This window comes from Leptodactylus fuscus, chromosome 5 (genome assembly GCF_031893055.1).
Source record: "Leptodactylus fuscus isolate aLepFus1 chromosome 5, aLepFus1.hap2, whole genome shotgun sequence".
In the NCBI taxonomy this organism is placed as follows: Eukaryota; Metazoa; Chordata; class Amphibia; order Anura; family Leptodactylidae; genus Leptodactylus; species Leptodactylus fuscus.
The window spans coordinates 92051251-92078957 of NC_134269.1; the positions used below are offsets into that span (position 1 = coordinate 92051251).

General features: G+C 42.5%; 1 protein-coding gene across 1 annotated transcript in view; it reads left to right on the top strand.

The window, feature by feature from the left end:
* LINGO1 (leucine rich repeat and Ig domain containing 1) overlaps positions 1-27707 on the top strand; it is a 245330-nt gene that overhangs the window by 162414 nt on the left and 55209 nt on the right. Inside the window, exon 3 of the mRNA XM_075273688.1 lies at positions 21729-21813. The gene's annotated coding sequence lies outside the window, so the exon portion shown is untranslated. The remainder of the gene's footprint in view (positions 1-21728; positions 21814-27707) is intronic.

Genomic DNA, 27707 nt, shown 5'->3' on the forward strand with positions numbered 1-27707 from the left:
CTTCTCCTCTCTACTCTAATCACCTCCTCGCGCTCTAACATACAGAACTTCCCTTGTGTCTCCCATCCTCATGCCATCTCTCTTACTACAGCATCGTGGTCATTTAATGCATGACAACTGTGGTGATGCTGCAAATAAATACTACCACGGAATGACACTATGCTGTAAACATATTACCCTCTCCAGTGGCAACCATAGCCCACAATACGGACCACATAATACCCTTAGCAACATCAAATACCACACCAGCAAATACTAGCATCCAGCCAAGAAGAGCCAAACACCACCGTGCAGCATGGATTACTTCTCCAAACATGCAAACACTGCAGTGCAGTATAACATCTTATGCTAATCTAGTATCAAACCAATATCATCATGCAGGAAAAAAGGCTCAGCAGAAGCAAATCTCACCCTGGCAGCACCAAACAGTGCAATACAAAATGCCTTAGCAGAAACCCCAGACATCACAGTACAGTATCACTGGTAGCACTGTGTGCTCTTTCCTTCAAATGGCAGGAACTGTCTCTCCCTTTCCACCTATAGCCCACTGGCAGCAACATTCTCCGTAAATAAAACCTTCCAAACTCACAGCAAATCGCTTCCCAATCCCACACCTTCCACACTGTCAAGTGCATTTCCAGAAGAGAGAGAGGAGATGAGAGAAGTCAACCTGCAGTCTCTGGCTAAGCACTAGGTGCTAGGAGTGAGTAAAGGTAATTTCTCTCTGGCCTGGCATGGGTCTATTAGATGACGCTGTCTTGGCTCCAGGGTCCATACGCTTGCGTGACGGACGCTCTGTTTACTGCTATTGGGCTACCAGAATGATAATCACCTGCAGCCTCATAGTCATGCAAGCACTCCAGGGATCAATTTAGACTCAAGAAGGCTTTAGGGAGACTGTAGTTATCCTCTTCTGATGGCTGGGGTACCTGATGGTCACACTCCCAGTGACTGGACAATGAGTTTCTTACAATGCTCTGCTGGAATTTTAGACCATTCTTCTTTGGCAAACTGCTCCAGGTCCCTGAGATTTGAAGGGTACCTTCTCCAAACTGCCATTTTGAGATCTCTCCACAGGTGTTCTATGGGATTCAGGTCTGGACTCATTGCTGGCCACTTTACAAGTCTCCAGTGCTTTCTCTCAAACCATTTTCTAGTGCTTTTTGAAGTATGTTTTGGGTCATTGTCCTGCTGGAAGACCCATGACCTCTGAGGGAGACCCAGCTTTCTCACACTGGGCCGTACATTATCCTGCAAAATTTGTTGGTAGTCTTCAGACTTCATAATGCCATGCACACACTCAAGCAGTCCAGTGCTAGAGGCAGCAAAGCAACCCCAAAACATCAGGGAACCTCTGCCATGTTTGACTGTAGGGACCGTGTTCTTTTCTTTGAAGGCCTCTTTTTTTTCCCTGTAAACTCTATGTTGATTCCTTTTCCCAAAAAGCTCTACTTTTGTCGTATCTGACCAGAGAACATTCTTCCAAAACTTCCAAAAAGCCAGGCAAACTCCAGCCTGGCTTTTTTATGTCTCTGGGTAAGAAGTGGGGTCTTCCTGGGTATCCTACCATACAGTCCCTTTTCATTCAGACGCCGATGGAAAGTACGGGTCGACACTGTTGTACCCTCGGACTGCAGGGCAGCTTGAACTTGTTTGGATGTTAGTAGAGGTTCTTTATCCACCATCTGCACAATCTTGCGTTGAAGTCTCTCGTTAATTTTTCTTTTCCGTCCACATCTAGGGAGGTTAGACACAGTGCCATGGGCTTTAAACTTCTTGATGACACTGCGCACGGTAGACACAGGAATATTCAGGTCTTTGGAGATGGACTTGTAGCCTTGAGATTGCTCATGCTTCCTCACAATTTTGCTTCTCAAGTCCTCAGACAGTTCTTTGGTCTTCTTTCTTTTCTCCATGCTCAATGTGGTACACACATGGACACAGGACAGAGGTTGAGTCAACTGTAATCCATTTCAACTGGCTGCAAGTGTGATTTAGTTATTGCCACCACCTGTTAGGTGCCTCAGGTAAGTAACAGGTGCTGGTAATTACACAAATTAGAGAAGCATCACATGATTTTTCAAACAGTGCCAATACTTTTGTTCACCCCCTTTTTATGTTTGGTGTGGAATTATATCCAATTTGGCTTTTTGACAATTCTTTTTGTGGTTTTCCATTGAAGACAAATTAAATGAAGATAATAATACCAAAGAATTTGTGATTGCAATCATTTTCTGGAAGAAAATTAGTATTATCTGACAGAATTTCAGGGGTGCCAATACTTTTGGCCAACACTGTATACACACAGTGTCATGGGCTGACTTGGTGGATAAATAACATATGCGTTAGTTTGTCTGAACACACATCACACATTGTTATGTGTAAAAAGTGACGATTCATCAAAGTTGCAAAAGGGGAAAGTTGCAAATTGGCTTTCATGGCAAAGATGGCAGTATTTCTCAGTGCAGTGCTGTGCAGTTAATAAACTGTTCACATGCTGCTGCGATGAAAGTGAATTGTGAGTGGACAAACGGCACCATTGGAAATATCCAGCATGGAAACTGCAAAGCACCATGTGCCATTGAATTCAGAAGGGAACTTTGGCTATGAAGGTGCGTGAGGGTGAGGGCTGACCAAAATGCTACAGAAGACACATGCTCACAGTGAAAATGATCCAGGGGGCAACAAGTTATACTAGTGCATCTCAATAAATGAGAATATCATCAAAAAGTTATGGACTGTTGCTCAGTGGTCAAAGGTATTTTCAGATGAAAGTAAATTTTGAGTTTCATTCGGAAATGAAGGTGCCCGAGTCTGGAGGAGGAGTGGAGAGGCTGCAGACAATCCAAGCTGCTTGAGGTCTAGTGTGAAGTTTCCACAATCAGTGATGGTTTGAGGAGCCATGTCAGCCACTGTGTTTATCAAGACCAAAGTCAGCGCAGCCGTCTACCAGGAAATTCTAAAGCACTTCATGCTTCCCTCTGCCACAAGCTTCTTGGAGATGGAATTTTCATTTTCTAACAGGACTTGGCAACTGTCCACACTGCCAAAAGTACCAAGACCTGGTTTAATAACCACAGTATCACTGCGCTTGATTGGCCAGCAAACTCGCCTGACCTTAACCTCATAGAGAATCTATCGGGTATTGATAAGAGGAAGATGAGAGACCCCAGACCCAACAATTCAGACAAGCTGAAGGTTGCTATCATACGACCTGGGCTTCCATAACACCTCTGCAGTGCCACAGGTTGATCGCCTCCATGCCACATTGCTGCATTGATGCAGTCATTCATGTAAAAGGAGCCCTCACCAAGTATTGAAGGCATTTACTGGACAGACTTTTCATTTGGCCAACATTTCTGTGTTAGGGCCCATTCACACTACGGATATGCTGACTGATTCTGAATGTTAAAACACGTTCAGATTCACGGCATATAAAGCAGATCCCATTCATTTCAATGGGAGCCGGCATACGAGCGCTCCCCATTGAAATGAATGGGCTACTTTTTTCTCTACGAGCGCTCCCATTGAAGTGAATGTGAAGCGCTCGCGTGTACGACTCAGAATGAGCCGAGTGAGCCGTACACGCAAGCGCTTCCCATTCACTTCAATGGGAGCGCTCGTAGAAAAAAAAAGCAGCCCATTCATTTCAATGGGGAGCGCTCGTATGCCAGCTCCCATTGAAATGAATGGGATCTGCTTTATACGCGCTGATTCTGAACGTGTTTTAACGTTCAGAATCAGTCAGCGTATATGTAGTGTGAATGGGCCCTTAAAAAATTTTTTTACAGTTGGTCTTATATAATATTCTACTTTTCTGAGATAATGACTTTTGGGTTTTCCTAGGCTGTAAGACATAATCATCACCTGTTTGTAATGACTCACTATAATGTATGTGTTACAATTTTTTCAATTGAATTACTAAAAAAAAAAAAATGCAAATCTAGTCTCCTGGATGGAATTAGGAGAACAGAGTGCACTCTGTACACCACCCTATAGAGGGCAGCATCCTTAAACATCATGAACGACTCAGTTATAAAGTCTTTTAATCATAATGTGGATTTAATTGCTAAATCAGTATTTCTGTCCCAAAAGGAACAGATTCCCAACTATGGACAGCGCTGTTTCGGCCTATTGGGCCATCCTCAGCATAGTGTAGGGATACTGATTTAGCACGGTGAGAGACTATAGACCGTTCTGTTGATAATTGTTTGAATGGGTTGAGGTCTGGGGTCTTGTACTCTCTTATAGCTCAACAATGAGACCACCATTGATCCTGGTCAAGTATCCAATGGGATTGTAAAACACCCCCATGTCTTCAGGCTACCTCCAAAAAACTTGATAGTTCCTTCAACCTCTCGATCCGTTTGCATATTCCAGATCTATTTGCACCCATTAGATCCCAGCCTATTGACTTTCATCTCATCATTCCAAATCACCCATTTACAATCTTCTATGTCAATTTTTCATACTTTTTTTTCAAACTCAAGGCAATTCTTCTTATGACGATATTGGAGTTGAGACTTCATCACCATTTTTCGGACCACTTTTCCAGACTGTGTAACGTGATGTTACATGGAGCTTGCATGGATGTCTGTGATCTCACTATTACGAAGCATACAAGCCACATCCACTGCCGCACTAGAACTGATAAACCTTGTGATGAGCCGACTTGTTGACTCCGATATTTTGCCTGGATAGCTACATCTTGCCTGGATATCTACCCTAATGGACAGACTTCATTTCGTATTCTTCCAACTGTCATGGCACTCATATGATGCAGTTTGGCAATTGTCTTGGCCAAGAGATTGCGATCACTGAGCTAGATGATACTGTTTCTCTTTTCTTGGAAAATCTTCATATTAATCGCTTTTTTTAATGCTAACACTTAGGAATAGCCTTAAGAAAGGCTATTCTTCTCCTACCTTTAGATGTCGCAACACTTCGCAACGCTGTTCGTTAGATATTCCCAGTTTTCTTCTGTATGCAAGTGATTTTTCTCGCAGCACTGGGGGAGTCTCCACTACTGCTTGAAAAATCTCAAGCGCCGCCTCATCTTCTGGATCGCCTTTCCGCCGCGTCCTCTAAAACCTAGGCATGCACAGTCAACTGTGCCATCAGGCAGAGCTGACTGCACATGTCTGCAATCATTTTCTTGTACAGGAGCGTATTGTGCATGTAGTACGCGCGTATAAGTGGCCAAAAAAGCTGGGATAGGGGCATTTTAATCACTGTGTTACATCACCTTTTCTTTTAATAACACTCACTAAGCATTTGGGAACTGAGGACACGGATTGTTGAAGCTTTGGAGGTGGAATTCTTGTTTGATGTTCAACTTCAGTTGCTCAACAGTCCAGGGTCTGAGTTGTTGTATTTTGCGCATCATAATGTGCCACACAGCCTAGTACCCACATTCTTTTATTATGAAGCTACTCTGTTGTAACACATGCAGGGACGTCCTTGAAAAAGATGTCGTGTGGATGGAAGCATATGTTGCTCCAAAACCTGTATGTACAGTTAGGGCCAGAAATATTTGGACAGTGGCACAATTTTCGCGAGTTGGTCTCTGCATGCCACCACATTGGTTTTGAAATGAAACCTCTACAACAGAATTCAAGTGCAGATTGTAACGTTTAATTTGAAGGGTTGAGCAAAAATATCTGATAGAAAATGTAGGAATTGTACACATTTCTTTACAAACACTCCACATTTTAGGAGCTCAAAAGTAATTGGACAAATAAACATAACCCAAACAAAATATTTTTATTTTCAATATTTTGTTGCAAATCCTTTGGAGGCAATAACTGCCTTAAGTCTGGAACCCATGGACATCACCAAACGCTTGGTTTCCTCCTTCTTAATGCTTTGCCAGGCCTTTACAGCCGCAGCCTTCAGGTCTTGCTTGTTTGTGGGTCTTTCCGCCTTAAGTCTGGATTTGAGCAAGTGAAATGCATGCTCAATTGGGTTAAGATCTGGTGATTGACTTGGCCATTGCAGAATGTTCCACTTTTTTGCACTCATGAACTCCTGGGTAGCTTTGGCTGTATGCTTGGGGTCATTGTCCATCTGTACTATGAAGCGCCGTCCGATCAACTTGGCAGCATTTGGCTGAATCTGGGCTGAAAGTATATCCCGGTACACTTCAGAATTCATCCGGCTACTCTTGTCTGCTGTTATGTCATCAATAAACACAAGTGACCCAGTGCCATTGAAAGCCATGCATGCCCATTCCATCACGTTGCCTCCACCATGTTTTACAGAGGATGTGGTGTGCCTTGGATCATGTGCCGTTCCCTTTCTTCTCCAAACTTTTTTCTTCCCATCATTCTGGTACAGGTTGATCTTTGTCTCATCTGTCCATAGAATACTTTTCCAGAACTGAGCTGGCTTCTTGAGGTGTTTTTCAGCAAATTTAACTCTGGCCTGTCTATTTTTGGAATTGATGAATGGTTTGCATCTAGATGTGAACCCTTTGTATTTACTTTCATGGAGTCTTCTCTTTACTGTTGACTTAGAGACAGATACACCTACTTCACTGAGAGTGTTCTGGACTTCAGTTGATGTTGTGAACGGGTTCTTCTTGACCAAAGAAAGTATGCGGCGATCATCCACCACTGTTGTCATCCGTGGACGCCCAGGCCTTTTTGAGTTCCCAAGCTCACCAGTCAATTCCTTTTTTCTTAGAATGTACCCGACTGTTGCTTTTGCTACTCCAAGCATGTCTGCTATCTCTCTGATGGATTTTTTCTTTTTTTTCAGCCTCAGGATGTTCTGCTTCACCTCAATTGAGAGTTCCTTTGACCGCATGTTGTCTGGTCACAGCAACAGCTTCCAAATGCAAAACCACACACCTGGAATCAACCCCAGACCTTTTAACTACTTCATTGATTACAGGTTTACGAGGGAGACGCCTTCAGAGTTAATTGCAGCCCTTAGAGTCCATTGTCCAATTACTTTTGGTCCCTTGAAAAAGAGGAGGCTATGCATTACAGAGCTATGATTCCTAAACCCTTTCTCCGATTTGGATGTGGAAACTCTCATATTGCAGCTGGGAGTGTGCACTTTCAGCCCATATTATATATATAATTGTATTTCTGAACATGTTTTAGTAAACAGCTAAAATAACAAAACTTGTGTCACTGTCCAAATATTTCTGGCCCTAACTGTACCTTTCAGCATTAATGCTGCCCTCACAGATGTGCAAGTTACCCATGCCATCAGCACTAATACACCCCCATACCATCAGATGTATTGCATTTTGAACTTTGCGCTAACCATCCAGACAACCCTTTTCCTCCTTGGCCAGGAGGACACCGTATCCATGATTTCCTAAAACAATTTGAAATGTGGACTGGTCAGACCACAGGAAAGTTTTCCACTTTCTGTCAGTCCATCTCAGATGAGCTTGGGCCCAGAGAAGCGGGTGGCGTTTCTGGGTGTTGTTGATATATGGCTTTTGCTTTGTATGGTAGAGTTTTAACTTGCACTTGTAGATGTAGCGACGAACTGTGTTCACTGACAATGATTTTCTGAACATCAGTATCAGATCCTCTGATGTGAAGACCCAATCATTCATCCTAAGGGCCTTTTCACACGGCGTAAGCGCGACGCTCATTTAGACCCGTACTCGCGAGCGCTTGGCAACAAGGCTCAAGCAGTGGTCAGAAAAGGGGATTTAATTGGGATTTTTCGAATGACATACACTATTGCTAATTGCTTTCAATGGATGACAGTGATATTTTGCAAAGTAAAGGAATACTAACATTGATAACAACATTGACATTAGAGGTCAAAGACCTCATTTCCATTGATAACGCCATATCGTTGGTAATTCGGATCGTTACACATCCTTACACATGTCTCTGTTTCCTGACTGCTCTAGCCTTTGCTATGCAACACATTTTTTATTGTCCCAATAAATCTAAAATGATAAATAAAGCATAGTTGTATTAGTTCTTCATTAAAATTGTCCTAATGTTTTGTTGTATTTCCTTGATAGCAGACAGCAAACAGATTTTGTGTAGGGCAACCCTGCAGTCACATTCTACTATTTGCCCCCTGCTTTGCGCTAACATATATTTGGTTGGTTATCTATACGTATAGGACAGAGAGAAGGGAATGTATCTGCAGGATTAAACTATATGGAGTGTTCAACCCTAAATGGTGTCTGTTACCATGGAGATACATAATCTAAACAGGAGCTGCAAAATGACTTAGTCTGGCAAATATATACATAGCCTTTAATGCAATGCAGTGATATTTACACCTATATATAAGCATAGTCGAGAGTCTCCTGGGTCAGACTGCAGTTTTATGATGCTGAATACGACTGTTTAGTCTCTGCTACAAGCAGTGAAGCAGTGTGTACTATACATAAGACACAGCATGAGGTTGTGATATATTGCTTGGTATATTCTTTCAGTATTGCTGTTGTGTTGTCTTCCTCTTGCATACTATACACTTGGCCTGCTCTCTCCCCTCTTTGTGACTTCTGACTAATTAAAGGTGAGAAGTTGTCACTTCTCAGTTTCCAATGTCTTTCGCACTTTAGTATTACCTTGAGTAACACTTTGCGGGCCAGGAGCAGATCCCTTCATGACTGTTTGTTTTCATTGACATTGTTTTCTACCTCTTTCTTTTTTTTTTCTTTGTTTAGTGTTTGCCTCTTTTATTATTTTTTTATGCAATATTCTTCTTATCAAATATGACTTGCCTGCAGCCTTCATCTCATGTCCAGTTTGTTCTTCTCTTCTCACCTTGTCTCATGTTTACCCCTGAGCCTGTTCCTTGTGTTTTCTGCCTTAGTAAATGTATGTGTTGTATTTCCAAATCTTTCTTATGTTGTTGTACTCCTTTCCTGTCCCTCTTGTCCTTTTCTTTCTCTGTTCTGTTTTCACACACTGTACTTTGTCCTTGTCATCTCTGTGTAAGTGGCATATGGCAGCTCAGATTAGGGGCACAGTGCCATTGCCCTGGGCTGTGTTACCAAACCAGACAGTACTGGTGACATGTGTCCTGAATCGTCTGCTGGGTCACCCTGTAGGGAAAACACCCTTCCATTATCCCTGGAGATTATTCGGGTCTCCTGTGTTGTCTCATACATTACCTGTTTATTAGAGCAAAACATTAACTTCTGTTAATGCAATGGATTCAGATGTCCTACAAACCCTTTTTATTTATTACTTAGGTATGCCAGGAAACCCATTGGATCAGAGTACACATCCAGCTCATTGCCCCCTTTCCTTGACTTTGTCTAGCTAACCAGCAATGTAGCTGTAAAGGATTTATTAGTGTAGTGGTGATCACAGACCATTGAGGGCCCCTGTTCAGGAACAATAGATACTAGGTCCCCATGTTGTTCTATATGTATTACAGATCTCCACCATTACGTCTCTCACAATGTTTTAGTAATTTTTAGCCATGAAATTCAATAGATGAAGGAATTAATAGCAATCTTATAAGACTAATAAACAATGAACCCCTTTACAGCTGTGCCCCTGTGCTGTCTGTTCCTGTGTCAGTACATAAATTAGCAGATTTAAAGGGATTCTACCACTAAAACACTTTTTTTTCTAGTTACCACGTCGGAATAGCCTTTAAAAAGGCTATTCGTCTCTTACCTGTGGAAGTGCTCTCCGCCGCGCCCTTCGTTCAAAATACCGGTTTGTACCGGTATGCTAATTAGTTCTCTCGCAGCGATGGGGGCGTCGCCTCTCTGGTCTTCGGTGTCCTCCCCTTGCTTCTTCTGGGTACTGTTGGACGCCTGCGCAGTACGCTCTGTTCGGCGAAGCTTGCCGAATGTACTGCGCATGCGCAAAATTGCGGTCCCAGCCATAGTGCGGGCACCGCACTTTTGCGCATGCGCAGTACGTTCGGCAAGCTTCAACGAACAGAGAGCATACTGCGCAGGTGTCCGACAGACGCTGAAGAGGCAAGGGGAGGACACCGAAGACCAGAGAGGCGGCGCTGCGGTCGGTTTTCGAGCTGCAATGGGGACGCCCCCATCGCTGCGAGAGAACTAATTAGCATACCGGTACAAACCGGTATTTTGAACGAACGGCGCGGCGGAGAGCACTTCCACAGGTAAGAGACGAATAGCCTTTTTAAAGGCTATTCCGACGTGGTAACTAGAAAAAAAAGTGTTTTAGTGGTAGAATCCCTTTAAGGGTGCATTCACACTACGGAACGCCAGTGTGTATCACAGCCGTACACACCGGCGTTACAGCAGGGCTGCCGGACACTTCCCATTCATTTCTATGGGAGCCGGCATGCGAGCGCTCCCCATAGAAATGAATGGAAAAAAGCAGTCCATTCATTTCTATGGGGAGCGCTCGCATGCCGGCTCCCATAGAAATGAATGGGAAGTGTCCGGCAGCCCTGCTGTAACGCCGGTGTGTACGGCTGTGATACACACTGGCGTTCCGTAGTGTGAATGCACCAAGTATTGGAAAGTTTTGGAATATTCGATGACAGCGCCAGTAGTAGCATTCCCAGCAGCCATAGTGTTTGCTGAACTGTTTAGCAGATTAACATTTTATTCAGCTATTACTTAGAATTTGTTGTCTCTGGGAAAACAAGTGATATATAATATGGCTGCTATCACATGCTCCTTTGGGTTGCAAATAAGCATTGCAGACAAGGTGATGAATGGTCAGTTGTGCAGGATCCCTGTGTCAGTGCACAACAAAGTGGCTTTGACATTCATATTCAGGGGTCTTGGAAAGCTTGGCGACAGCCATTTCCTGTTGGTATGCATCTCTGTTTCGGTCCATATTTAGTGTAATTTATCCCTCCCGTATTTTACATATCTCTTCACAGACCTGGCACCTTTCCCTCATCTGCTTGGTTCTGTTTTCACAATCCTCTCCTCCCTCCTTCCTACCTTCTCCCTCATCTCCCTCCTCCTCTCATCATGCTGTAATTACACAGATCAGTCAGTAATCTGTGATACGCTGTGATTACACATTAGACTGTGTGACTATCAAGACATTCCTTCGCATTGCCAGTCCAAGAGGTCTCTGCACTCCTCCTCTGTCTGCAATTTGAGCTTATCTCCAGCCTTCCCTGCAAATAGGAAGATTAGTTCTGTTAACTATCTGAATTATGTATCACACTGAATCACTAGTGTTAAAACTATTTCAGGTCTTTGTGCTAAATGGAAACTCATCTATGACAGAAGTTGCTGGGTTTCTACTGCACTTCATAACAATGGGGAGCTTTAGATTATTTGTACGAGGCAGAACGATGCAATGTAATGTTCCCAACTAGTAAATTCAGCTGCGTTTCTCCCCATATTTTAAACTATAAGTATGTTCATTGTGTATTGATCTATATTTGTGTGGGTTTTACATTTGTCACTGGTGATACACTAAGTTGACAGAATAAGCAGTATTTATTTTGCACAGTGGCGTAGTCCATCATTCATCTTTTTCACTGATTAACACTTTAGTAACTGGGTAAGTACATTTACAGTAGATGCTGGATAATCCTATATACTTCATATAAGAGCTACTCATCCATTTTGCACTGTGACCGCACTAGGGGGCACAGAAAATAATTTATGAATCAATATAACAGATAAATTGTATTCCTCTTTTTAAAGAGGACTTGTCTTCAGGTTTGAAAAGCCCAATGGCGTACATCACCTGATGTGCACCATCACCCTGAGCATTTTGGTGTTCTGTTTATCTAAATCTGTTCAGCCATTCCAAAGTAGAGTCAATGCAGTGGTTAGCATTGCAGCCTTACAGCGCTGGAGTCCTGGTGTTCAGATCCTGCCAAGGGCAGAAAACCGTCTGCAAGGAGTTTGTATGTTCTTCCCGTGTTTGCATGGATTTCCATCCCATATTCCAAGGACATACTGATAGGGGGAAAAAAAAGTACATTGTGAGCTATATGAGGGGCTTATAATCTACATTAAAAAAGTAGATTCAATGTAGATATATATTAAATTAAATGAGCCAAATGGGTGGTTTCTCTGTGGGCGGGGTCTCTGTGTACTATGTGTCATGCAGTGTTAATGCCAACTTGTTTGTTATACCCTAATTTGCAACAGCACTAAAAGGGTTTACATCTTTGGAATGGCAGAACACATCTGCATAAATAAAACACCTAAATGCTCAGATAAAACATGCCATTGGGCTTGGTGACAGCGCCTCCTACAATTACTTCTTGTATAAGTTTGCACTCTCTCTTCTTCGTGAAAATTGCTGAGTAGCATGGATAGACATTGTATAGTTGACACAGATGGATACTGCCAGTGCTGACCCAAGAAGACACTCCTTGCTGTATTTTTTTGTGTCATTTCCCTACACACACTATTATGTCTTCCTCCTGTGCTGCGAAGTAAAATATACACCATCAAAGGAGGATAAAATTGAGAGGATGATAATGCCACTAGATGTGATGAGATTTGGAGTTTCCTGGGGTTCACTGCCGGCAACAGAAACTAAAGTTTAAAGGCTTTCCAGATCCAGACCAGAGGCAAGAAGAGTCATGAAAGAAACATCAAAACAATGCAACTCTTGCATGCCAGAAAAATTAAGAACCTTCACCAAGATGTAAGGTCCATAGCAAAATAAATAAAATAATCTCACTTTTATTTTGGTTACTGTACCCAGTTCACACTGGAAGCTGCAACACTCATTGGTTGGCAACTGGATGCCTCCTTCCCTGCAGTGATGGATCCTGTCTAATATTATTCTTTGCTGGTTTGGGGCACAACTGTCCTGGTCTGTTTTCACAGCAGCATTGGGTTGCCAAGCCCATAAACACTACTTCACCAATTGGTGATTATTCTGGAGAATGTAACTTTGGAATCCAGTTTGAGAATTGCATACTCTCTTGCATGGTTAAGGGTAAGATGGTGTTGCCCAAAAATAACATATGCACAGCTCTATAGACCTGTCGAACTTTAAGGCTTCACTATTAGAGATTTATGCCATAGAAGCCCCATATGGAGCCCAGTAAAAAATGCTCTGTTATCAATCTGAGCTGTCAATGGTGCTGTAGGGATGGGCTCAAACCAAGAGCATGGCCATTTTGACGACCTTGCCAAAGGGCACTTCTGTATAGAACTACATCCATCATACCTCTGTTGGGGCTAGTTCACACGTGAGTATAAGGGGAGGTTTTTGACAGCGGATTTCGCGTCCAAAACCTCCCCTTATAATGGTGGTCTATGGAGACCGCCGGGCTTCTGTTCTCCGCTAGCGGCGAGCTGCTGCTAGCGGAGAAAAGAAAGGACATGTCCTTTCTTCAGGCGGAAGCCGAGCAGGCTCAGCCGCGCGGCTTCTGCCCCCGGCAGCTCCCTCCTATGTCGGCTCATTCATTTGAGCCGACAACAGAGGGTTAAGCTGCGACAGCGATGGTTGCGGCGGGCGGGTTTTGACAAGAGAGAGACGCGGCTCGCCGCGTCTCTCTCTGTGTCAAAACCCGCGCGGGCAGTTCACGTGTGAACTAGCCCTTACGCTAAAGATTGTAGATTTCTGCCTAAGAATGGCTTCAGCTTTGGTAATGAAATTTGTTTCAAAAATATATTTACCGGTTTAGCCAATTCAGCTGGATTTGCAATTTGTTAGTTTTACTATGTCTAATTCCTAGTATTCTTAATTTTGGCAAAATGACCCAATTTTTAGGTGTCTGAAAATAATTAGATAGATAAGGGAAATTTTCTTGAGTGTTTAACTTGTGATTTCAATAATGTTGTGATTCACTTGTCAGTCTAGAGAAAGTGATTGTCAGGTTGAGCCATTTACAGCATTCAACAAGTAATTCTATGAAGGCCTCTTGCTGTTTCCAGTTGCACATGAAGCTGGATCGCTGCTTCCTCAGCAACAAGACATATCCTTTCTGGGTGGCAGAGCAAGCAGTCATTTGATTCTTATTGTCCCTTTGCCACAACATCAAGATGCAGTCAGTTTTATCTTGTGTGTTGTCCCACATCTTGGTTGCCTTGAGCCTCCGGGAAAATTAAAAAAAATAAAGAAATATATTTTTTTTACCCTTTGGTTGCAGTGTGACACAGAGCAGCATGGATATGGAGTAGAATATTATATTGCCGCTCTTTATATTTCTTTGTTTGCTTCTAGGGGGAATACCTTAGGGTGCTATATAGCGATACCATAATGCAGCACATGGAGCGCCTGCAGCTCCATGTTATGAGGGCTGTGTGCCGCAGTACAGGTTTTGGGTAAACTACTCTGCAATGTGCATGAGACCTTTGTGTTTAAGGTAGTTCAGACAATGAAGAGTATTACTGGTTATGTGTCTTTCATAATGTGTGGGGATGGGATGCTTACATGATGCTGTGGGGATGGGATTCTTACATGGTAAGCAACATAGAATATATTGGCTTAGCCAAATATATTTGAAGATCTTTGACTGTGTGTTAAAATTTGCTGAAAATTGGCCATAAATAATAAGAATTCTTCTGCATTAAGCCATATTTACTTGCATTTCTATTACTAAGTAGTTTATTTATTATTCCAATGGGAATAACAAATGAGTAGACCTCTAAAAACGCTGTAAAACATTGCTGTAATTTTTTCTCAACGTGGATGTTGCAATGTATAAATTTAACCTAAAGCTATATCCAAGAAATGTAGTCTCATCCATAATGACTACTTTATGCAGCCTAACATTAGTAACATTATTAATAAAATTAGGAAGATGGCATAATCTTAATTAAGTCTCCGGCTGCTTATTTGCATTCCCATCCCCACAATCTAACAAATCCTAAAAAGAAGCTGCCGCAGACAGGATGTGAACATGGATGCTGCCGAACACCTTGGTGCATACTGCCTCAGTAAAATATAAATAGAATCCATAAAAATGAAAGGCACGCTGGTTAGTGCAGCACGCACAGATGGCTGTGCATCAGTTTTTCTGCAAGTTTACTGTGCAAAAAAGGTGTTTCCGCTTCACAGGAAAGGCTTTTGACATGATAATCTACACACTGACAATCTCTACACACTTAACTTGTCCATAGAGCGAATGTATTAACAAGGTGCTTTTCCTGTATTTGGTGTATCTAATTAAGCAGAAAATGCCCCAACCCCCATGCCAGCTACTTCACAGTAATGGGGCAAAGTACCACTGGCTACATATTTCGCCACATTCTGCAGGGCACTGTTGATATACAGGAAAAGTCTAGAGACAAGAAAGACATTATTTTACTAGTACATTTTCTATTTTTTAAACCCATTACATTTAACAATAGATGGTACTTTGAGATGACTTCCATAGTTAGCCAGTGAAAGCACTGATATTATTCATACATATATGGTTCTCGTACCATATAGGTTGTAACCCCCAGATCTTGGAGGATTTGTCATTACTCTTTTCATAAATGTGACAGCTGACTGTCTTGTCCTAGAGGTTCCCTTCCATTTTTGCTTCTTCTTGTAATAGTTAATTATGGCTCCATTGTGCGTAATAAGATAAGTAAAAAGGTCAGTAATAAAAGAGTGATTGTGAGGGAGAGGGAAGGGAGGAGGGGAGAAGACAGGAAATTGGATGGGGGGTGATAATAGAATATGAGCAAAATCAAATTCAATGCAAGGAGGGATACAATAGAGAAGGAAAGAGGATAAAGCAGATGGAGGATTCCAACATTGCATAAAGGCAGAGGTACCTAAAAGCATGTAGAGTAGAGACAAATAGACAATCATAGGAATTTCCAGGAAATGTCATTTCTTTGTTTTTATGACGTCTTATAATTTGTATGTCCCTCTGAAAGGACATGCAATTAAATGGATGGAGAGCCTACCGAGGGTCCTGGTATAGCAGGCTGTGTGTGGGTTGAGAACGGGTTGCTGGAATTTGGCAAACATGCTAACGTGTTATTTATTCCTTGTCTTTGTAATGGATAAACAGTTAATTAAGTTGTTGTAGTCAGATGTATGAAAAAGCAGCCATCTCTGTGTAGACGGATGAGAGTATATTACATGGTATTGTACGAGAATCCTAAGTATGCACACGACTATAGTGTCTTATATTCTGTTTAGCCATTTCTAACATTCCTCCTATTACTCCTGTTCATGAATACTTTTCCTTACTTCACTTGTTGTTTTTTTTTGCCAATACTTAAAGGGGTTTTCCAGGACTTAAATACTAAGTTAAGTTATCCATATCCAACTGCTGGAGGTTAAATACCCGCCATCTCCACTGATCTATAGCTGTTCAAAGTGGATCTGGTGAGTGACATTTCCACTTTACAAGCTAGTGACATCATGTTCATTGTTCATATGGCCTGTTTGTAGCACATTCCATTGAGGTGGCTAAGGCTCATATCTGCATTCGGCAGTCCATTTGAGGACCCCCCGGAACGGAATACTGAACGCATTAAAAAGCGGTTAGCTAAGAAATCACACAGACCCCATTGACTATAATGTTTCCGTTCGGTGTCCGCACGAATCATGCGGAGAGAAAAATGCTGCTTGAAGTACTTTTCTCTCCGCATGATTAGTGCGGACACCAAGTAGAAACCACATGGACCCCATTATAGTCTATGGGGTCCATGTGGTTTCTTAGTTAACCGCTGTTTAATGCGTTTGGTATTCTGCTCAGAGGGCCCCCAAGTGGACTCCCCGAATGGAATACTGAACACAAATGTGAACTGACAGTTCTAAACACAGGCACTATACAATGTACTATGCTGTTCTTAGTAAGCAGTGATGAGGCCATAGTGCTTAAGGTTTCAGAAAAGTGCGGCCTCTTTGAACAGCTGACTGGTAGGGGGACAGGTGTCAATTACCCATCAATATATGGCAAAAGTTAACATAGTTGTGAGGCCTACTGTAGTAATTTTTTTTTTTCGCATGAGCAATTCCATTAGCAATATACCTCAGATAACAATATATAGCATGCATGTGCCACCCTTGCACCGGCTGTGCTTCCTTGGGCCCATTCATTGGACATATCCTGGGTTTTGCAGCACGGCTGTCAGCCCACACATGGAACCATGAAAATCACAGTCGTGTGCATGGGCCCCTACAAATGAAAGGGTCAGTGTGCTATCTGCGAAAAACCCAAATAGCACACTGAACTAGCACATGGTTGTGAGCTTGTGCCCTAAGAGCAAAAATAAATAACTATGGCCTATAATATTTCTGCTCTCCAAAAACGCATCCAGGCACTGGTGTAACTTGAAGCTTCTAGGTCCTAATGCAAAAAGAGTAGAAGAGAATTGTCTGAGGAAGTGAGAACCAAAATTGTGGAAAAATATTAACAATTTCAAGATTACCATCTTCATCGCCAGAGATCTTGATGTTCCTTTGTCCACAGTATGCTACGTAATCAAGAAGTTTACAAACCATGGCACTGTAGCTAATGTCCCTGGACATGGACAGAAGAGAAAAACTGATAAAAAGGTTGCAACGCAGGACAGCCTGGATGGTTGATAAGCAGCCCCAATCAAGTTCCAAAGAAATCAAAGCTGTCCTGCAGGCTCAGGGTGCATCAGTGTCAGCGCCAACTATCTGTCGACATTTGAATGAAATGAAGTGCTATGGTAGGAGACTCAGGAAGACCCCACTGCTGATAAAGAGACTAAAACTAGACTGCAGTTTGCCAAATGTATGGAAGTAAGCCAAAATCCATCCGGGAAAACATCTTGTGGACAGATGAGACGAAGATAGAGCTTTATGGTAAAGCACATCATTGTACTGTTTACTGAAAACTTAATGAGGCCTACAAAGAAAAGAACACCGTGCCAACAGTCAAATATGTTGGAGGTTCAAAGATGTTTTGGGGTTGTTTTGTTGCTTCTGGCACTGGGTGCTTTGTGTAAGGCATCACGAAATCTGAAGATTACCAAAGGATTTTGGGTCGCAATGTTGGACCCAGTGTCAGAAAGCTGGGTTTGCATTCCTGGTCATGGGTCTTCCTGCAGGACAATGACCCAAACATACTTCAAAAAGCACCCAGAAATGAATGGAAACAAAGAGTTCTTAAGTGGGCAGCCATGAGTCTCTAGATCTAAATCCCATTGAACACCTGTGGAATGATCTTAAAGGGGCTATATCATTGGGAAAAGTCATTTTTAACTAAGCACATACTTGCATAGCCTTCAGAAAGGCTATTCCACACCTACCTTTTGAATGTCAATAGCCTCAGTGGTTTTTGAATGAGCCCGTTTTTATTCATATGCTAATGAGCTTCAAGCCAGCACAAGAAGTTCCCAGCAGCTTCCTCTCTACTATTCTCTTCTATCTGTTTGTGCAAGCAGGAACTCATCATCAGCAGCAGCCTGTGCTGTACAGATACATAGGAAACAATAGGCAGAGGGTGCACGATGAGACTTCCGGGGTGCACCGAGAGGCTAATTAGCATATGAATAAAAACGGGCTAATTCAAAAACCACTGAGGTGATTTACATACAAAAGGTAGGTGTGGAATAGCAGGCTATAAAGGCTATGCAAGGATGTGCTTATCTAAAAATGACTTTTCCCAATGACAGAGCCACTTTAAAATCACTGTTTGGAAAGGGCACCCTTCAAATATGAGAGACTTGGAGCGGTTTGGAAAAGCTGAGAGGTACAAATTTCCAGTTGAAAGGTACCAGCAAAGGAAATGAGATTCTGACTAGAGATGAGCGAATATACTCGATCGAATACCTCCGACGCATAGCTCCTGACCCCAGGGAAGGTGGGAGGGGTAGTAAATATTTGATGCCCCGGAAGTGTTTTTGCACCAGGAGCTATGCGGCGGAGGTATTCGATTGAGTATATTCGCTCATCTCTAATTCTGACTAATCCCATCCACACATTGAGCAAAAAACTGCCACTGAAAAAAGCTGCATTTTCAAAACTGCATGGGTTTTAAAAAATACAGGATGTCAATTTTAGCTGCGGAAATGTGAGCATTTTCCTTATAGATTTAATAGGCGAGAAAAATGCAGCAAAAACGCTGTGAAAAACACTGCTGTTCGCTACTTGGCGCCTTAGCCTAATAGGGAGATATAGTGCTGTTTTGTTCAGTTAACCATGTCACTTAGACAATCACCTTTTCCCAAACTTGGGACTAGCACTTTAACCCATTAAACATATCACTGTCATTTAGCCTCTCTTACTACCCCTCTGGCGGAGAAGTTATTACTCTTTCCCTCGGGTGACAGAAAGAAATATATAGGGCAGAATAAAATTTTCCACAGCGAGAAGAGGACTTTAGGCTTCTGGGAGTTTGGATAGATTCAGAAAGTCAGGCACGTTTGAAGGAGCGAACACCTGCCTTTCTAGATTCTTTGTTTTATCTTCCAGTGCTTCGTTGCATATAAACTATGATTTTAATATATGTATGACTATAAAATCTACACATTTATTCATGCATCAAAACGTCTTATATCTTCATAGTCGCCCTATTGTAATAACATTGCCCCACATATCATTTAATACATCCTGCCCCATCTCAATATGTACTCTCCTGTGATATTGGCTAGAATTTTAATATAGCAATCTTATATCCAGTACTCTCTAGGCCTCATCCTTATGTGACTGGCATGTTTGCTATACATCTGTGGCTTTCAGGCCTTGTCAGTGCTGTAGAAATTCAGGCCTATGTCTATTTTCATCATTTTACTAATCTCTCTCTTCGCTGGCCTTATTCCCTCCTCCCCTCTTGATATATCTGTCATCACATTTTTATCCCTGACTTTCTCATTAATTAATTTTTTAATTAGAAGTATCACATATGGCAGTGGGGGTTTGTTAGGATCACAGCCAAGTCCTCCAGTAACACTCCTGCATTGTATCCTCTACTACTCCTCATGTCGATTTTTAGTATTTGGTGCTGTATGCAACCTTAGACTAAGTGGTACATAATAAGAGATACAGAGGTAGTTGAAGGAGAGGTTGGCAAATGGAGAATACAGCAGCAGAGAATTCAGAGGCATAGAAATGAAGGAAATATGAATAGCACAGAGAAGAAAGTGGAGGGGGAGGGAGGTAAGAGAAGGAGAGACGGATCGATTAAAACAGCAGCTTGAATCCCTGGCAGTTCCTGCCTCTTACATGGCTTCATGACCTGGATTATAGGCGTATATGCTGCCTTTGTATGCCGAGCGCTGTACAAGGGTTAAACCTTGCAGCAAATCAAGTTGATTTAGAGAAGAGAATTTTTCTCATCTGTACACACATCATGCCCGTACTATTCATAATGAATTTCTGTATTTTATATAATGCCATATACCACAGCTCAGCTCTACAGCATTGCTGAGGATGTTGTGGCTGTAAAAGTGATATAAAATGTGTCTATGTTGCCTGTCACAGTTCAGGACTGCAGCAGCAGCATCTCTCATATCTTTTGTAGCTCCCTTGCCACTAACTTTCTTAAATGTGTAATATTTCTTTTCCTTTGTCCTCCTTTCTGTATCTATCTGTATTTTTATCTCATCATTTCCCCTTTTTGTGTGACCATCTCATATTTTGCTTTATAACCCTTATTCTCTCATCCCTTACTTATCCACAAACAGGCATTAGCATTGTCAGTATCCGTTTCTTGTATATCACCTCTCTTTCCTATCTCTTACTCTGCTCCCTCTCTCCATCTTCCCCTCCTTCCGTCTCCCCAGTGCTCTGTATTTAACAGGACAGCCCAAGCGGATGGCTGGATGCTCTCAGCGCTTCGTTGAATCCTATTATCTGTGCAAAAACAAAACCCACAAACCCTCCTCCCATCGAGACTCTCCTTCTGTCCTTCCTCCCCTTCTCCTATCTTCATCCGATTCTTCTCCTGTTCCTCTCTCCATTTCTTTGCTTCTCTTACAAGACACTACTCTCCCCTTTAAGAAGATGCTGCTTTCCTAGCCTTTGCTTTTTTTTAGAAGACATAACACATTCACTGCCAGCTGAAATGGCTATATGTTGTTGCCCTTATTTTGACATCAACTTCTTGACAGTCATGTTGTCCATAGTTGGCGCTGGCCCTCCATTATATTTGGAAAGCTGTTTTTCTGCACAGGAACAGGCTGCATCATTTCCATTATCATCAGTAAATACGTTGCTTGTATGCATTATTGTAAGGTTAGCAGCTATGTAGTTAATACAATGAACGGTTTTTGGCGAAGGTCATTAACCCTTTTGAGGGCTTTAGCTAGTTGGAAATATAGTATTAATTCCCTGTGTTATGACTGCAGCTGTTTGTACATAGTCAGTTAATCATCGGTGTCTCAACCACCTTAAAGGTCAAGGACAATTTCTCCATATTTCTGTTGAGATGCATGCTGTAGTTCAAGATGTTGCTGCTCAAGACATCTTCCAGTCTATGGTCATATTGAACATGAAGTTAATACAAAAGCTCTTTTTGCCAGAAGTGATAATAAGTGTGTCATCCTGGAAATGACATAAGGATATTGAACTAAGAATTTCATACAGAGTCATGAGGATATAAGATTCTTCTATAACTGTGTACTGTGCTATAAACCCATGAATGCCCTTTTTCTTCATTAATCACACATATAGCATCCCTCCCTTCTATATTATCCCTCCGAATCATTATTGTATAACCAGTGTTTTGTCTTAGATCTATTGGTACCATTTTTATTACCTAAGGTGGCATATTCTACCAGTTCTCCCTTTGGAGACCAGGATTCAGATTTCTCCATTTAAAACACTGACAGCAATTTCAACTCCAGACAATCTGGCACTGTAGAAAACTGAAAATGTATGTAGCCAAAGATGTAGCTATATTTATGGAAAGTGCTAATTGTCAGGCCACTTCCTCTCTTTCAGAGTACATGATTGGGCATTGGAAGGCAAAAGCACTCCAGACCTGTTTGCAGCGGCCAGTCAGTGTCCTTCTGTACGACTCATCAAGGTAAGCAATGCAATATCTATTGATGTATGACTGCCATGCATAAATATATTGCAGTATTACTATATATTGCATTCTTCTTAACATCTAACTCACCTTCATGGAATGGAAAACCATGTATGCCATCAAAAGAGGATGGTCCTTTACTATAAAACTAAAATATAAAGCTGTAAGAGTTGGCATAGTGTCATCTTCTATGTTACCACTTCTTTATCCAGAGCTGCCAAGGAATTAGATTGTGTACTATGGCAGTTTTTCTTTTGATCGCTATGATGCCACAATTCTCATTTACTAAAGATCAGATGACAGAAGAACAGCTCAACTGCTCCCCGTTGTCTCAGTGTGACTCTTTCTTCCTGGTAGTTTAGTAATCTGTACTTTCTAATCACTCTGCTCTTGCTGTAATAGAAATCAACTTTCCATCTACTAACTTCCTTGTGAGTCTCTGATGGGCTTGTGCTTATACACAACAGCCAGTCTGAAGAGGCAGAGCTGCAGTCTGAACCAATAAGGAGACAGGAGGTGTGCCTCAGACTACCTCTGACTCTGCAGGCAGTGAAGTCAGACATCAAAGCTGTAATCTAGTACGGATAGGAGGAGTGGGAGTCTGACGCCTGGGATCGCTGCTGTTTTGCGCCAAGGCCTTTTCACTGAATACTAAGCACAATGCAATACATTGTTTAGTATTGCAGCTAAGACCTATTCACTTAAATGGGAATGAGGTGCAAGCAGACCATGTCACAAATGAACATGAAGTGGAAGCAGCACTTACCTGATTTGTGGGGCTCCTGAAAAAACTCCTTAAACATTTTTTAGGGGCCAGGTCTCTGCAACCCATTCTGACTATGCAAACTAAGTGCTACTCTGGGCTGGGCCAGCCCTCTCCTTACTACAGCCTATCGAAGGACAGGACAGCTAGGTTCCAACTTCTTGAGTGCAGTAGTGTTGCAGCCAAAAAATACACTTTACTCACACAGGCACTTTGTCACCAGCGTTTACTGAGGTAGATAATATTTGGGACAACACAGGTTAACGTCTGGTGCTCAGTAGTAAGGAACAGCCAGGATCAACATTAGTAGTGCATATGACAAGAGCAGAACCCTTTTCTCTGTGTTAGCACATGGTGGGAGTATGTAATCAACACTCATGGTAATTGGCTATAGAAGCAATAGGCTCTGCTCCGGAATTATATTGCATAAGCTCAATGTCAGACTGGTTACAATGCGACCTGAAGCCATGAGAAAGCCTCCATTTTATATGAGGGGATTCCCACCCAATGTGACTACAAGGCATCAGGCGGTAATACGCGAAGACAACTCTGACTGTGCAGTCAGCTGGTGCAATGTGACTTTGTCTATTTGAAGAATCATCAAGCTGTCCTTAGCGACAAATACACAATTAGGCCGGGTTCACACGATGTATTATGGCACGTAATGTGGTATGTAGACGGCGCGGGAGCTTTTGCGGGCCGTATACGCTCTCATTGTTTTCAATGGGAGCCGGTACCATATATGCGGCGCTATTTTGCGGCCGCCGCAAAATCACGGCCGCAAAATAGCGCTGCGTATACGGTACCAGCTCCCATTGAAAACAATGGGAGCGTATACGGCTCGCAAAAGCTCCCGCGCTGTCTACGTACCACATTACGTGCCATAATACATCGTGTGAACCCGGCCTTAAAGTGACGGTGTAACATCACACAGTGCTATAAGTCATCAGCATATTCATCAAAATACAGGACATAAGTTGCGCAGTAAGCACAAAACACAAGTAAATATGCACAAAAGTTAGACAGGCCAGTATTGTTTAAGCAGAAAAACTTCACCCACTTAAAACAAGTCTGGAAGGGAATGATTCCAACCATCTCACACCTTGGTCAATCTCCCTATATTATAAAAATGAATTTCTGTCTGTCTGTCTGTCTGTGCTCTAATGCGAACCAAACGACTGGACCGATCTTCACCAAATTTGGTACAGAGATACTTCAGATATCCGGGAAGGTTTAAGACGAGACTCCAACTCGCTCGGACGTACCGTTGCTGAGATACAGCATTTCAAACACAGTGCCCCCCCTTAGCCAATACAAACCTGCAAGACTTTCACTCATATTCCAACTGCAATACACACGGTCACTCCACATGCACAATACAACACTGATATCCAAACTGAGATACACGCATCAGCGGATTAGATACACAGATCAGCACACAGTATCACACGACAGAGGATTAGATACACGCGTCTGCACACAGTCCCACACACTAGAGGATTAAATACGCGCTTCTGCACACAGTTCCACACACTGAAGGATTTGATACGTACGTCTGCACACGGTTCCACATACCGAAGGATTAGATACAGGCGTCTACACACAGTTCCACACTCCAGAGGATTAGATACGCGCGTCTGCACACATTTGTACACGCCATAGGATTAGATACACGCATCTGCACAGAGTACCACATGCCTTAGGATTAGATACACGCGTCTACACACAGTTCCACACTCCAGAGGATTAGATACGCGCGTCTGCACACAGTTGTACACGCCATAGGATTAGATACACGCGTCTTCACACAGTACCACATGCAGTAGGATTAGATACGTGCGTCTACACACAGTTCCACACGCCGAAGGATTAGATACGCGCCTCTTCACACAATACCACACAGGGGAAGATTAGATACGTGTGTGTGAACACAGTACCACACTTTGGAGGATTAGATACATGCCTCTGCACACAGTACCACAAGCCAGAGAATTAGATATGCGTCTCAGCACACAGTACCACATGGGGGAGGATTAGATACGTTAGATATGCGCGTCTACACACAGTACCACATGCCATAGGATTATATACGCGCGTCTGCACACAGTACCACATGCTGGGGGATTGGATACATGCGTCTACACACAGTTCCACACACTGTAGGATTAGATACGCACCTCTTCACACAATACCACACAGGGGAGGATTAGATACACGTGTCTTCACACAGTTGTACACGCCATAGGATTAGATACACGCGTCTTCACACAGTACCACATGCAGTAGGATTAGATACGCACGTCTGCACACAGTACCACATGCCGGGGGATTGGATACATGCTTCTACACATAGTTCCACACACTGTAGGATTAGATACGCACCTCTTCACACAATACCACACAGGGGAGGATTAGATACACATGTCTTCACACAGTTGTACACGACATAGGATTAGATACACGTGTCTGCACACAGTACCACATGCCGTAGGATTAGATACGTGTGTCTACACACAGTACCACATGGGGGAGGATTAGATACGCGCGTCTGCACACAGTACCACATGCCGTAGAATTAGATACGCGCGTCTACACACAGTTCCACACTCCAGAGGATTAGATACGCGCGTCTGCACACAGTTGTACACGCCATAGGATTAGATACATACGTCTGCACAGAGTACCACATGCCGTAGGATTAGATACACATGTCTACACACAGTTCCACACTACAGAGGATTAGATACGTGCGTCTGCACACAGTTGTACACGCCATAGAATTAGATACACGCGTCTGCACACAGTACCACATGCAGTAGGATTAGATACGCGCCTCTTCACACATTACCACACAGGGGAGGATTAGATACGTGTGTGCACACAGTATCACACTTTGGAGGATTAGATACATGCCTCTGCACACAGTACCACAAGCGAGAGAATTAGATACGCGTCTCAGCACACAGTATCACACGGGGGAGGATTAGATACGCGCGTCTGCACACAGTACCACACGGGGGAGGATTAGATACGCGTGTCTACACACAGTACCACATGCCGGGGGATTGGACACGCGCGTCTACACACAGTTCCACACGCCGTAGGATTAGATACGCGCCTCTTCACACAATACCACACAGGGGAGGATTAGATACGTGCATCTGAACACAGTACCACACAGGGGAGGATTAGATACAGGCCTCTGCATACAGTACCACATGCCAGAGAATTAGATACGCGTCTCAGCACACAGTTCCACATGGGGGAGGATTAGATATGCGCATCTGCACACAGTACTACACGCCAGAGTCATTAGATATGTGCATCTGCACACAGTACCATACCAACAAGGATTAGACACTTGCATCTAAACACAGTACTACACGGGGAAGGATTAGATACAGCTTTACTCCAGGTATCCATAACAACTGATCACAGGTTTTTCACTGACATCCAAAATGAGATACACATAATCACATGACGCTTATGGACATACACACAAACAACATACAAAATACACCAGTGCAAAATTGGACAATTCTTATGGGGCCACTACACAAACATAAATTGTAATATACCCGTGCGAAGCCGGGTCCTCCCTCTAGTAGTTTATATAATCCTAATCTTAAGTGGTTATTAAGACTAGCCTGTGCAGGTGCTGAGACAGTACTGGTACAATACAGTGCCACAATACCAGTTTACTTAGGAACTCATTCAAAAGGTCGTGTACAATCATTTTTATCTATTGTTATCATTTATTTATATAATCTCCTTAGAAATCTCCCTAGTCCTTATTACTTTAGTGACTTTATATGTATACGAGTTACATTATTATAGCCTATTCTTTGATGTGACTAACCAACGTAAACCGAACCAGTGGTTTAAACCACACTGAGCTTAGTTTTTTTAATCAATTGGTTTTTTTTTAGTTTTTTATTTTAAGGACAATTACAGCTGGGCATGGATGTGGCATTTCATAGCAAATAGGTTTTAGGCTAAAGCCCTATGTTATGGAAACACAACATTTTTGGTTGCTATGGAAACATACTGGAAAAAATCCTGCATTTTACAGTACCAGCAAAGTGAATGAGATTTTGGTTTGGATTTTTTTTTTACTGTATCATGTGAATTTTAGCTGCAGAACCTTGAGCGTTTTCCCTATATATGTAAGGGTAAGTTCTCATGGAGTTTTCTTGTCAGGATTTTGAGGCGGTATCTGCCTCAAAATCCTGACCAAAAACATAGCTCCCATTGAAATCAATGGGAGTCGGTCAGTTCTTTTTTCCGGGAGCCGATTTGTTCTGGCTTCCGGAAAAAGAAGCGATATGCTCATTCTTCAGGTGGAGTCGCCTCGCGATTCGGCTTGAAGACACTCCCTCATCCTGACTAGGCCCATTCATTGGGCCTAATCCAGACCGGAGTGCGTGGCTGGATGCCAATGCAGTGCACTGGCTTTCAGTTGCGGCTACCCGGTTTTTGGTCCGGAACAGCAATGTACAGCAATTATAGTCAGATACATTGGGGAAGATTTAGTATTTTGGTTAGGATTAAACTCTGGAGTAAATGTGGTGCATTGTAGGCATATCTTGGCACATATTCAGTAGTTTGAGCTAACATTTTTCCAATTTTCTAAATTTGTTGGTGTGGCTTCTCACAAAAAGAGGCATAGCTTCAATGTGGCAGGCAAAATGCACCCAAATTGTGTGAAAAATGTGTTGTTAAATTCTGGTTGATAATAAACCAATTAATAGGGTTTACTAGCCTAGATCAGACATTGTAAAGATACACCAACTTTATCATCCGCCATCAGCCACTGCATTTCCGGCTGCCAAAGTTTACAGTGTTTATTAGTAAATCTGGGCCAATGTGAGAAAAGGATGCTGTGCCACAATGTAATATTGTTCCATTTGTTGGTTTTCATTAGGGTTTGCTCACACGTCAGGTTTACAAATTTTACTTTTGCAATTTGCAGATATTTGCAAGATCCGTGTCCGAACTCTGAATCTTATACTATACATGGATTTGTGCCCCAGTTGTGTTACCAGTCACTCACCTTCACTCTTTCTTCCAGTTCTCTATATAGAAAAAACATAACTCATTTAGCAAAATGCAATGACTGCACATGATC